Here is a 10,928-nt window from a genome sequence, read left to right as displayed (position 1 = left end):
TGCAAACCTAAATTTATCTGTGGGGATGACAACACAACTCTGTGATGAAACTGAGAGCTTCTGAGTGCACACTTTCTATGTATTGAACATGTATAACACAGTGAACCCTGAAGTGGTAGATGATGGACTATGGTTAACAGTACAAATATGAGATTATTCTTTGATGAACTATAACAAATGTACATTACTAATATGTGGCCTTAATAATGGATGATTTATGGGGGGAAATATACCTGATGTAAGATATGGGTATAGTTAGTAGTAATATTTGGATGTTCTTTTTAACAATTATAACAAATACCCCACACAATGTAAGATATGGGTGATAGGGAAGGGTATGGGAATCTTATTTCTTATGTACGATTGCTTTGTAAACTCATAACTTCTCTAATAAAAATAAAATAAAATGTTTAAAGAAAGAAAATAATGTATACTCTGAGGAAGCAAACAGACAAATTCAGAATATGTTATTTTATAAGACAACCAGCCTGGACTCTTCAGAGAGTCAATATCACAAAACAAATTTGGAGCATGCACTGTTCCAGATTCAACAACATTAAAGAGACATAAATAAATACAATACATAACCTTGATTTTGGATTCTGGAATTTTCAAAAAGACTATATAAGCCTTTGGGGATAATTGGGGCAACAAGAATATTGATAGAGAAATTAGATGATATTAGGAGATGAGTTTTTATTTTCTTAGGTGTGCTAATGATTTGTAGTTAGGAAGGAGAATCTCCTTATTCTTAGGAGATTCATTCTGAAGAAATTAGGGCTCGACATAAATTCTGTGACTTACTTTCAAGTGGTTCAACAAAGGAAAATATATAAATTGATTGATAGGAACAGATAAAACAGCATACATGTTGAAATGTTAATTGTGGAATCCTGGTGTGTATATATGCTGTTTATAAAATGTTTTTCAATATCTCTAAAAACTGGGTAGACACCTGTACAAAAATAGTTGGAGACTTCAATACACCACACTCATCAGTAGACAGAATATGTAGATAGTAGGTCAATAAGAAAACAGAGAACTTGAATAATATGATAAATGAATAGGTCTTCTGTATAGACTTAACAAACATATTCAGAACCTTGCCCACAAAACAACAGGATGTACATTCTCAAATACATATGGATCATTTTCCTGAATAGACCACATTTTGGGTTGCAAAACAAGTCTCAATAAATTTAAAAATCTAGAAATCATACAAAGTTTCTCCTTGGATCCTTGTGCAATGAAGCTAGAAATCAATAACAAAGGGAGGACTGGAAAACTCACAAATATTCAGAAGTTAAACAGTACATTCTTGAACAACCAATCAGTCAAATTGGAAATCAAAAGAGATACTAAGAAACATCTTGAAGTGAATGAAAATAAAAACACAACATACCCCAACTTATGGGATACAGTAAAGTAATTGCAAGAAAGAAACTTAAAGTTCTAAATGCTTACATTAAAAAGGAAGAAAGATCTCAAATCAGAGACCTAATGTCACAACTGGAGAATCTAGAAAAGGAAGAGCACACTGAACCAAAAGTGATCAGAAGGAAGGGAAATAATGAAGAATAGACTGGACATAAATGAAATAGATGATGAAAGAAAACAATAGAGAATATCAATGAAATCAGAAGTTGAATCTTTGAAAAAATTAATTAAAAATTAAAAATCATTTAGATAGACTGACAATGTAAAAAAGAAAGGACTCGGATAATGAAATCAGACATTGCTATCAACTCCACAGTAATAAAAAGGATTATAAAATGTACTATGATGAAAGTTCTTCCATTGCCAGAATAACAATAAGCCTATAATAGAATAATAATAAGTCTATTTTAGTCCATTGTTTATTCCCCATTTTTGAGAATTTTGGGCTGATGATGACCACTCTCTTTCTAATTGAGAGGGGGCCTAGGTCCCATGGGGCAGATGGATGGAACTATCTTGCTTGCAGTTGCAGACATTCTCTGTTCCTTGGGATAGGCATTGTCCATCATCATCTGTATCAGTTGTTCTGCATGAGTCCAGTGAACTGGAGAGCATGTGATCCAATTCTGCTGAGATTCAGGACTCAACTGGACTTGAATGGACCAAAGATTTATGTGTCTGGGACATGTATTTAACAAGTATAGTGCTAATTATAGGTTCAAATAAAAGGAGCAGAAGAGCCATGTGTAGGGAAACTACAAATGAGATCTATGTCTGTTATACTCTGGAGCATGAACTCCAGAGTATGGTCCACTGACAGGGTGCCAAATTCCTTAGCTTGTCTGTCCTGCTTATTGATATGAAGGTAGTGGCCACCTGAGGTTCTGAGGGGCGGTAGAGGGAAGAATAGGTGTAATATGGGGGCATTTTCAGGACATTGGAATTGTTCTCCATGACATTATAATGATGGATTACAGGCCATTATACATTTTGCAAAAACTTACAAAATTGTGCAGGATAGAGTCTAAACTATAGTCCACGGTTAGTAGCAATGCTTCAATATGTCTTCATCAATTTTAGCAAATGTACCACACTAATGAAGGTTGTTGTTGATATGGGAAAGTATGGGAGGGCGAGGGAATGTGGGAATCTCCTATATGTTTTATGTAACATTTATGCAATCTAAACCTTCTTTAAAAATTAAAATTTAAAATTTAAAAAGTACTATGAAAAGCTGTTTGCCAAAAAGTAAAATAACCTAGATGAAATAGACACAGACAAATGAACAAAATATCTACACTGACAGAAGAAGAAATAAAAGATCTCAACAGACTGATAACAAGCAAAGACATGGAAACAATATTCAAAAACATCCTACCAAAGAAAAGCCAGGGCCAAATGGCTACACTCTTGAATATTACCAATCATCCTAAGAAGAATTAATGCCAGTTCTGCTCAAATTTTTCCATAAAATGAAGAGGAGAGAACACTTCGTAACTCATTCTATTAAGTCAACATGACTCTATACCCAAGGCTAGTTAAAAATAACACAAGAAAAGAAAGTAACAGGCCCATATCCCTTATGATATAGAAGCAGATGTCCTTAACCAAATAGTAGCAAACCATATACAACAGCACAGTAATAGAATTTTACACCCTGATCAAGTAGGATTTATTGCATATATTCAAGGGTGGTTCAACACAAGAAAATAAATTAATATAATGCATTGTAGTAAAAGAATGAAGGTGAAAATGTTCATGATCATCTCAACTGAGGCAGAAAAGTCATTCAAAATATACAGCATATTTTCTTCATCTAAAAAATTAGAAAGAATTAAAGAGAGGGAAATTTCCTCAACATTATGAAAGGCATATATAAAACACCCATCATACTCAACGGTGAAAAACTTTAAGCTTTCCCCTTGTCTCATCAGGAATGAGAAAATGATGACTCCTTTTACCACCATTACTCAACATTGTACTGGAAGATCTAGTCAAGACAATTAGGAAATGAAAGAAAGAAAATGCCCCCAAATTGGAAAGGATTAAGGAACCTTACACTCTTTGCAAATGACATAATCCTATATAAAGGAAGTTCTGAAAAATTGACAACAAAGCTTCTAGGGCTAGTAAATGTATTCAACAAAATGTCTGGATACAAGATGAACATGGAAAAATTAGCGGATTTCATGAAATAGTAATAAATAATCTGAAAGGAAATCAAGAAAAAATTCCATTTACAACAAAACTTAAAATAATCAAATATCTAGGATTAAATCTAACCAAGGGCATAAAGGACTTATACATGGAAATGTAGAAAACCTTGCTAAAAGTACTAAGGAAAATCTGAATAAATGGAAGAAAATTCCATTTTCATGAATTGGAAGACTAAATATTGTTAACAAGTTGATTCTACCCAAAACAATTTACAGATGCAATGCACTCTTCAACAAAATTCCAGCAGCCTTCTTTGCAGAAATCAACAAACCAATCATCAAATTTTTATGTACTTATAAATGTTCCTAAATAGCCATAACCATCTTATAAAAGAACAAATTTGGAAGACTCACACTTGCTAATTTTAAAATGCTTGCAAAGCTACAGTAATCAAAATGGCATGGTGAGGAGTTCTGGGAAGATGCCATCAGAATAGGCAGGTAAGGCTCAACTCTCTCACAAAATCAATGGAGAGAGGACCAAAAGTTTCCAAACAACCTGCTTTGAGGGTCAGCAAACCAAGACAGTGCTACACAATTCCCAGCAGGGTAAGGGACAGAGAGACAAAGAACCCTGATTTGGGAGTTGATTGAGATACAAATGTGAGTTATCAAAACCCTGTGGCAACTGGGAAGGTTTGCACTACCCCATCCCCAAGATATTAAGTCAAGCTAAAAACCATGACTCACTTCAGCCATTTGAGAGGAACAGATGTCTTCTGCCCTGTTAGCCATTACAAGTGAAAAGAGAGGGGTAGTTGGGGGATTCGCTTCAGTGAATGCAGCCAGCAGAGCCCACTTTGAATCTCAGATGTGGCTAAACCAAAACACAGGAAAGTGGAGATCAAAAGAAACATCTACATGAAAGAAACACGTCCATGAGCACCATCTGTTGGTTTGTCTGGAAATGCATAGAGAAAAACACCTTTAAGTCTCTTTTTACCCAAAGTCCTGGAAGAAAATCTGCATTCCATTATTAGTCCCTGGCCTGATTTGACAACTTAAAGTGGACCAAATATCAAAGAGGAGCTGTGAAAAAAAAATAGGCAGAGAAATTAGCCATCAGAATAAATTCACCAACATATTCAGATGCCTAGAAACTACTAAAAATTTATAAGCCGTATTACAAGACAGGAATAGGGAGAGAGCCAAAGTAACAAACCAATTACCCTGAAGAGGTACAAGATTTAAGACAATCAAAGATAACCACACAACTTTCTGAACATCTGAACTGGAAAAGACAGGAGAACAGAAAGAGAAGAGAAACGGAATAGAACATGTCTCAGGAAATTGAATGGAAAAGTAAGATGTACAAACATATACATTATCAGTTTTCCAGAAGGAGAAGAGAATGGGAAAGGGGTAGAAAGAATATTTGTGGAAATAATGACCAAAAAATTCACAACTCTTATGAAAGACACAATTATCAATACCCAAGAAGGACAATGCATCCCAAACAGAATAATTCTGAATAGATATACCCCAAGACATGTACTATCCTGAATACAATGAGAGACAAAGAGTGAATTTGGAAAGAAGCAGCAGAAAAGCAAAGCATCCCTTGCAAGGGAACCTCAATAAGATTAACTGCCAATATCTCATCAACAACCATGGTAGCAAGAAGATAGTGTTATAATGTATTTAAAGTACTGAAAGAGAAAAACTTCCAGTCAAGAATTATGTGTCTGGTAAAACTGTCCTTCAAAAATGAGGGTGTATTCAAAGTCTTCACAGACAAAAAAAAAAAATCTGATTACCAAATCTGTTACCAAAAGACCAGAATTATGAGATACTAAAGGGATTTCTGCAGCCTGAAAGGAAAAACAAGAGTGAATGACCTGGAGAAGAGTATAGAAATGAAGATTATCAAGAAGAGTAAATTAAAGAATGAAAAGACAGACATATTAAGATATGACAACAGAAATCCAAAGGCCAGAGTGCATGAAGTAAGTAATGCCTTTAGAGTAATAACATTGAAAGTTAATGGCTTGAACTCCCCAATCCAAAGGCATAGAGAGATAGAATGGATAAAAAATATGAGCCATTTATATGCTGTCTACAAGAAACTTACTTCAAATGTAAGTGAGTTTTAACTAGGTTAAAAGTGAAAAGTTGGAAAAAGATATTCCATGTGAATAGTAACAATAAAGAGCCAAATAGCAATACTAATATGAGATAATTAAACAGATTTTCAATGCAAAACTTTGATAAGGGATGAAGAAGATCATCATATATTAATAAAAGAGACTCTTCACAAAGAAGAAATAACTATGCAAAATATTTATGTGCCTAACCTGAGAGCCCCAAGATACATGAAGCATAAACCGTAACACTGAAGGGGGACCCCTATATTTTTATATGACATTTGTATAATCTAAGTATCTTTATAAAATAAAATGAAATAAAGTAAAATAAAAAACTGAAGGGATAAATAGATGTCTCTCCATAATAGTTGGAGACTTCAATACAAAACTCTCAGTATTAGATAGAAGTTCTAGTCACAGGATAAATATAAAGCATTGCACCCCGAAACAATAGGATAAACATTCTTTAAAATCATTCATGGATCCTTCTCCAATAAAGAAACTCAATAACTCAATAAATTTAAAAAGATAAAAGTTATACAAAACACTTTCTCTGAGCATAACAGAATGAAGCTGGAAATCAATAATGGATGGAAAAAGGGAAAATTCATAAATATATGAAGACTGAACAACACACTATTAAATAATCACTGGATCAAAGAAGACATTGCAAGAGAATTCAGCAAGTATCTTGAGACAAATGAAAATGTGAACACAACATATCAAAATCTATGGGGCACCTAAAAGACAGTGCTCAGAGGGAAATTTATAGAGTTCAAAGCTTATATTAAAGAAGAGCAAAGAGCTAAATTTGAAGATCTAACTGAACACCTGGAGAAACTAGAAAAAGAATAGCAAACTAATCCCAAACCAAGCTAAAGGAAAGAAATATTAAGGATCAGAGTAGAAATAAATGAAATCAAAACAACATCAACAGTCAAAAAACAAAATAACAGAGACAATCAATAAAACCAAAAGTTGGTTCTTCGAAAAGATCAATAAACTCAATAAACCCTTAGCTAGACTGACAAAGAAAAAAAGGGAAGAGATACAAATGAACAAAATCAGATATGAGAAAGGGTCATTACCTATGACCCCAAAGAAATAAGAGAGTTCATAAGAGGATACTTTGAACAACTGTATGCCAAAAAAACTGGACAATATAGACAAATGGAAAACTTCCTAGAAAGATATAACTACCTACAGGGACCCTAGAAAAAATACAAGACTTCAACAAACTAATCACAAGTGAAGAGATTGAAACAGTCATCAAAGACTTCCCAAAGATGAAAACTCCAGGACCAGATAGCTTTACTGGTGAATTTTACCAATCATTCAAAGATAATCTAATACCAATATTACTCAAGCTCTTTCAGAAAATTGAACAGGAAAAAAAAAATGCTACCATTCATTCTATGAAGCCAACATCACCCTAATACCAAATCTGGATAAAGATTCTACAAAAATAGAAAATTACAGATCAATGGCTGTAATGAATATAGATGCAAAAATTCTCAACAAAATACTAGCAAACCTAATCCAAAAGTACATTAAAAGAATTATACATCATGATCACATGAATTTTATCCCAGGTATGCAATAATGGTTCAACACAAGAAACTGTGTAATAAAAAACACTCATAAATTAAAGAAGAAAACCACATGAACCTCTCCATCAATGCAGAAAGGCATTTGACAAAATACATTTCTTGATAAAAACACTTCAAAAGATAGGGAAAGAAAGATGCTTTCTCAATATGGTAAACTTTATATATGAAAAATCTACAACTAGCATTGTACTTAATGACCAAAAACTGAAATTTTCCCACCATTATCAGGAACAAGACAAAGAAGCCCACTGTCCCCACTGTTAATTAATATTGGGCTAGATGTTCTACCTTGAGAAATTAATCTAGATAAAAAATTAAAATGCATACAATTATGAAAGGAAGAAATAAAAATTTTGCTATTCACTAATGATATGATCCTATATCTAGAAGATCCTGAAAAATCCACAACAAAGGCATTGCAACTAATAGACAAGTTCAGCAAATTGGGCGATACCAGATTAATATGTAAATGTCAGTATTTTTATACACTATTGGTGAGCATTTTTATACACTATTGGTGAGCAATTTGAGAAGAAAATGAAAAAAAAAATTCCATTTATAATAGCAAATAAAAGAATCAAATATTTAAGAATAAACTGAACCAAGGACATTGTATTAGTCAGCCAAAGGGGTGCTGACGTAAAATACCAGAAGTCTGCTGGCTTTTATAAAGGGTATTTATTTTGGGTAGGAACTCACAGATACCAGGCCATAAAGCATAAGTTACTTCCCTCACCAAATTCTATTTCCATGTGTTGGAGCAAGATGGCTATGGACATCTGCCAAGGTTCAGGTTTCCTGGGTTCCTCTCTTCCCAGGTCTTGCTTCTCTGTGGGCTCAGGTCCTATGTTTTCTCCACAAGGTCAGCTATAGACTATCAGGCAAATGACTCTGCCTCCCCAGGGTTTCTGCCATGTCTAAGGAGCTGTCTCTTTTCCTCTGTGTTCTTCTCCTGGCTCAGGTTCTCTCTTCCCAGGGCTTGCTTCTCTTTCTTCTGTGTGCTTATTTCCCAGGTCTCCAGCTCAAGACTCCAGCATCATCAAACTCCAGCATCGAAACTCCAACATCAAAATCCTCCAACTCTGTCTTTGCCATGCCTTTTATCTGTGAGTTCCACCCACCAAGTGGCGGGGATTCAACACCCTACTGACTTGGCCCAATCAAAGCCCTAATCATAATTTAATCACACCCAGATACGGAAGAGTTTACAAACAAAATCCAATATCTAATTTTGGAATTCACAACTGTATCAAACTGCTACAGACATAAAGAACCTGTATTCAGAAATCTACAAAGCATTGCCTAAAGAAACCAAAGAAGACTTAAATAAATGGAAGGACATTCTGTGGTCACTGGCTGGAAAACTAAATATTACTTAGATGTCATTTCTACTAAAATTGATCTAAAGATTCTATGCAATCCCAACAAAAATCCTGACAGCTTTTTTGCAGAAATGGAAAAGCCAGTTATCACATTTATTTAGAACAGTAAGTGACCCCAAATAGCCAAAAATGACCTTAAAAGGAAGAAAAAAGTTGGAAGACTCTCACTTCCTGACAATAGGTCTTATTACTTAGCTACAGGGGTAAAAATAGCACAGTATTGGTCTAAAGACAGACACATTGACCAATGGACCCAAATAGAGAGCTCAGAAATAGACTACATGAGCGGGCAACCCCACTTTTAGGTATACACCCCAAAGAATTGAAAGCAGGAACTCAAACAGGTATTTGCACACTGATGTTCATAGCAGCATAATTCACAACTGTTAAAAGCTGGAAGCCACCCAAGTGTTCATCAACAGAACAAAGGAATAAACAAAATTGTATGTAAATCCAATGGACTATTATTCAGCCATAAAAACAAATGACATTCTGGACATGAGAAAACATGGATGAACTTTGAAGACATGTTGAGTAATGTAAGCCAGATACAAAAGGATAAATACTGTATGATATTACTGATAAGAATATTTTGAATAAACAAATTTAGAGAGTCAGAAACTACACTAAAGGTTATCAGTGTCTGGGATGGGGTAGGGAATGGGGAGTTAATGCTTAATTGGTATTGTTTCTGTTTGGGAATGATGGAAAAGCTTTGGTAATGGATGGTGGTGATGTTAGCACATCATTGTGAATGTAATTAACACCACTGAAATATATATTTGAATGTGGTTTAAAGGGGAAATTGCAGATTGTATATATGTTACTAGAATAAAAATTTTAAGAATAAACATGGGACTGTATAACACAGAAAGCCTAATGTAAACTATGGACAATAATAGTATAATTATAATTATATGGTTTATCAATTATAGCAGTTACCACACTATTGCAAATTGCTAATACTATTGCTCATGTAAAAGGGGAGTATTGGGGAACTCTGTACTTTCTGCATGGTATTTCTATAAACTTAACAACATCTATAATAAAAAATACATTTAATTAAAAAAAGAATTTGTGGGAAGTGGACTTGGCTCAGTGGTTAGGGCATCTATCTACCACATGGGAGGTCCACGGTTCAAACCCCAGGCCTCCTTGACTGGTGTGGAGCTGGCCCATGCACAGTGCTGATGCACACAAGGAGTGCCCTGCCACACAGGGGTGTCCCCTCATCGGGGAGCCCCACGCGTAAGGAGTGCACCCCATAAGGAGAGCCACCCAGCGCAAAAGAAAGTTCAGCCTGCCTGGAGAGCTGACACAAGATGAAGCAACAAAAAGAAACATAGATTCCCATGCCACTGACAACAACAGAAGCGGACAAAGAAGAACGCGCAGCAAATAGACATGGAGAACAGACAACTGGGGCTGGGGAGGGGGGAAAGGGGAGAGAAATAAATAAAATAAAATAAATAAATAAGTAATAAAAAAAGAATTTGTTTAAATGAAAAAAAAATACTAGAAGAAAAGGGGAGGAAATTTTAGAAATAAACTTATGGTAGAGAAATCCTGTATAAACAACACCTAAACCCCAAATCTCTGATGAAAAATAATGATAAATTCAAAACTTGCATAAATTAAGCCCTCAATCTCAACAGATGCAACACCTACTCTCCAGTTCACTGGACTTGCCCAGGACAACTATCAAAAGGATGATGACGAACAATGCCCATTCCAGAAAGCGGAGAGTATCTTCAATGACAAACAGGAGAGTTCCATCCATCCACCCCATGGAATCTAAGACCCTTCTCAATCAGAAACAAAGTGGGCATCACCATCCCAAAATGCTCAAAATTAAGGAATGAATAAATGTAAGGGAGGAATACAACTATGGACTAAAGTAGACTTATTTTCTAGCACTGGGAGAACTTGTATCATTGATATAAAAGCAGTGATCACCAGAGGTTCTGAAGGGAGGGAGAGGGAAGAGTAGGTGTAACATGGGGCATATCAGGGACATTGAAATTGTCCTGCATGACCCTGCAATGATGGATACAGGTCATTATACATTTTGTCCAAACCTATAAAATTGTGTGGTGCAAAGTGTAAAACATAATGTAAACTAGACCATGCTTAGTAGTACTGCCTCAATATGTATTCATCAATTACAATAAATGTACCATATTAATGAAAGGTGTTGTT

The sequence above is a fragment of the Dasypus novemcinctus genome, chromosome 1, assembly GCF_030445035.2.
Source record: "Dasypus novemcinctus isolate mDasNov1 chromosome 1, mDasNov1.1.hap2, whole genome shotgun sequence".
In the NCBI taxonomy this organism is placed as follows: Eukaryota; Metazoa; Chordata; class Mammalia; order Cingulata; family Dasypodidae; genus Dasypus; species Dasypus novemcinctus.
This window is presented reverse-complemented; position numbering follows the sequence as displayed.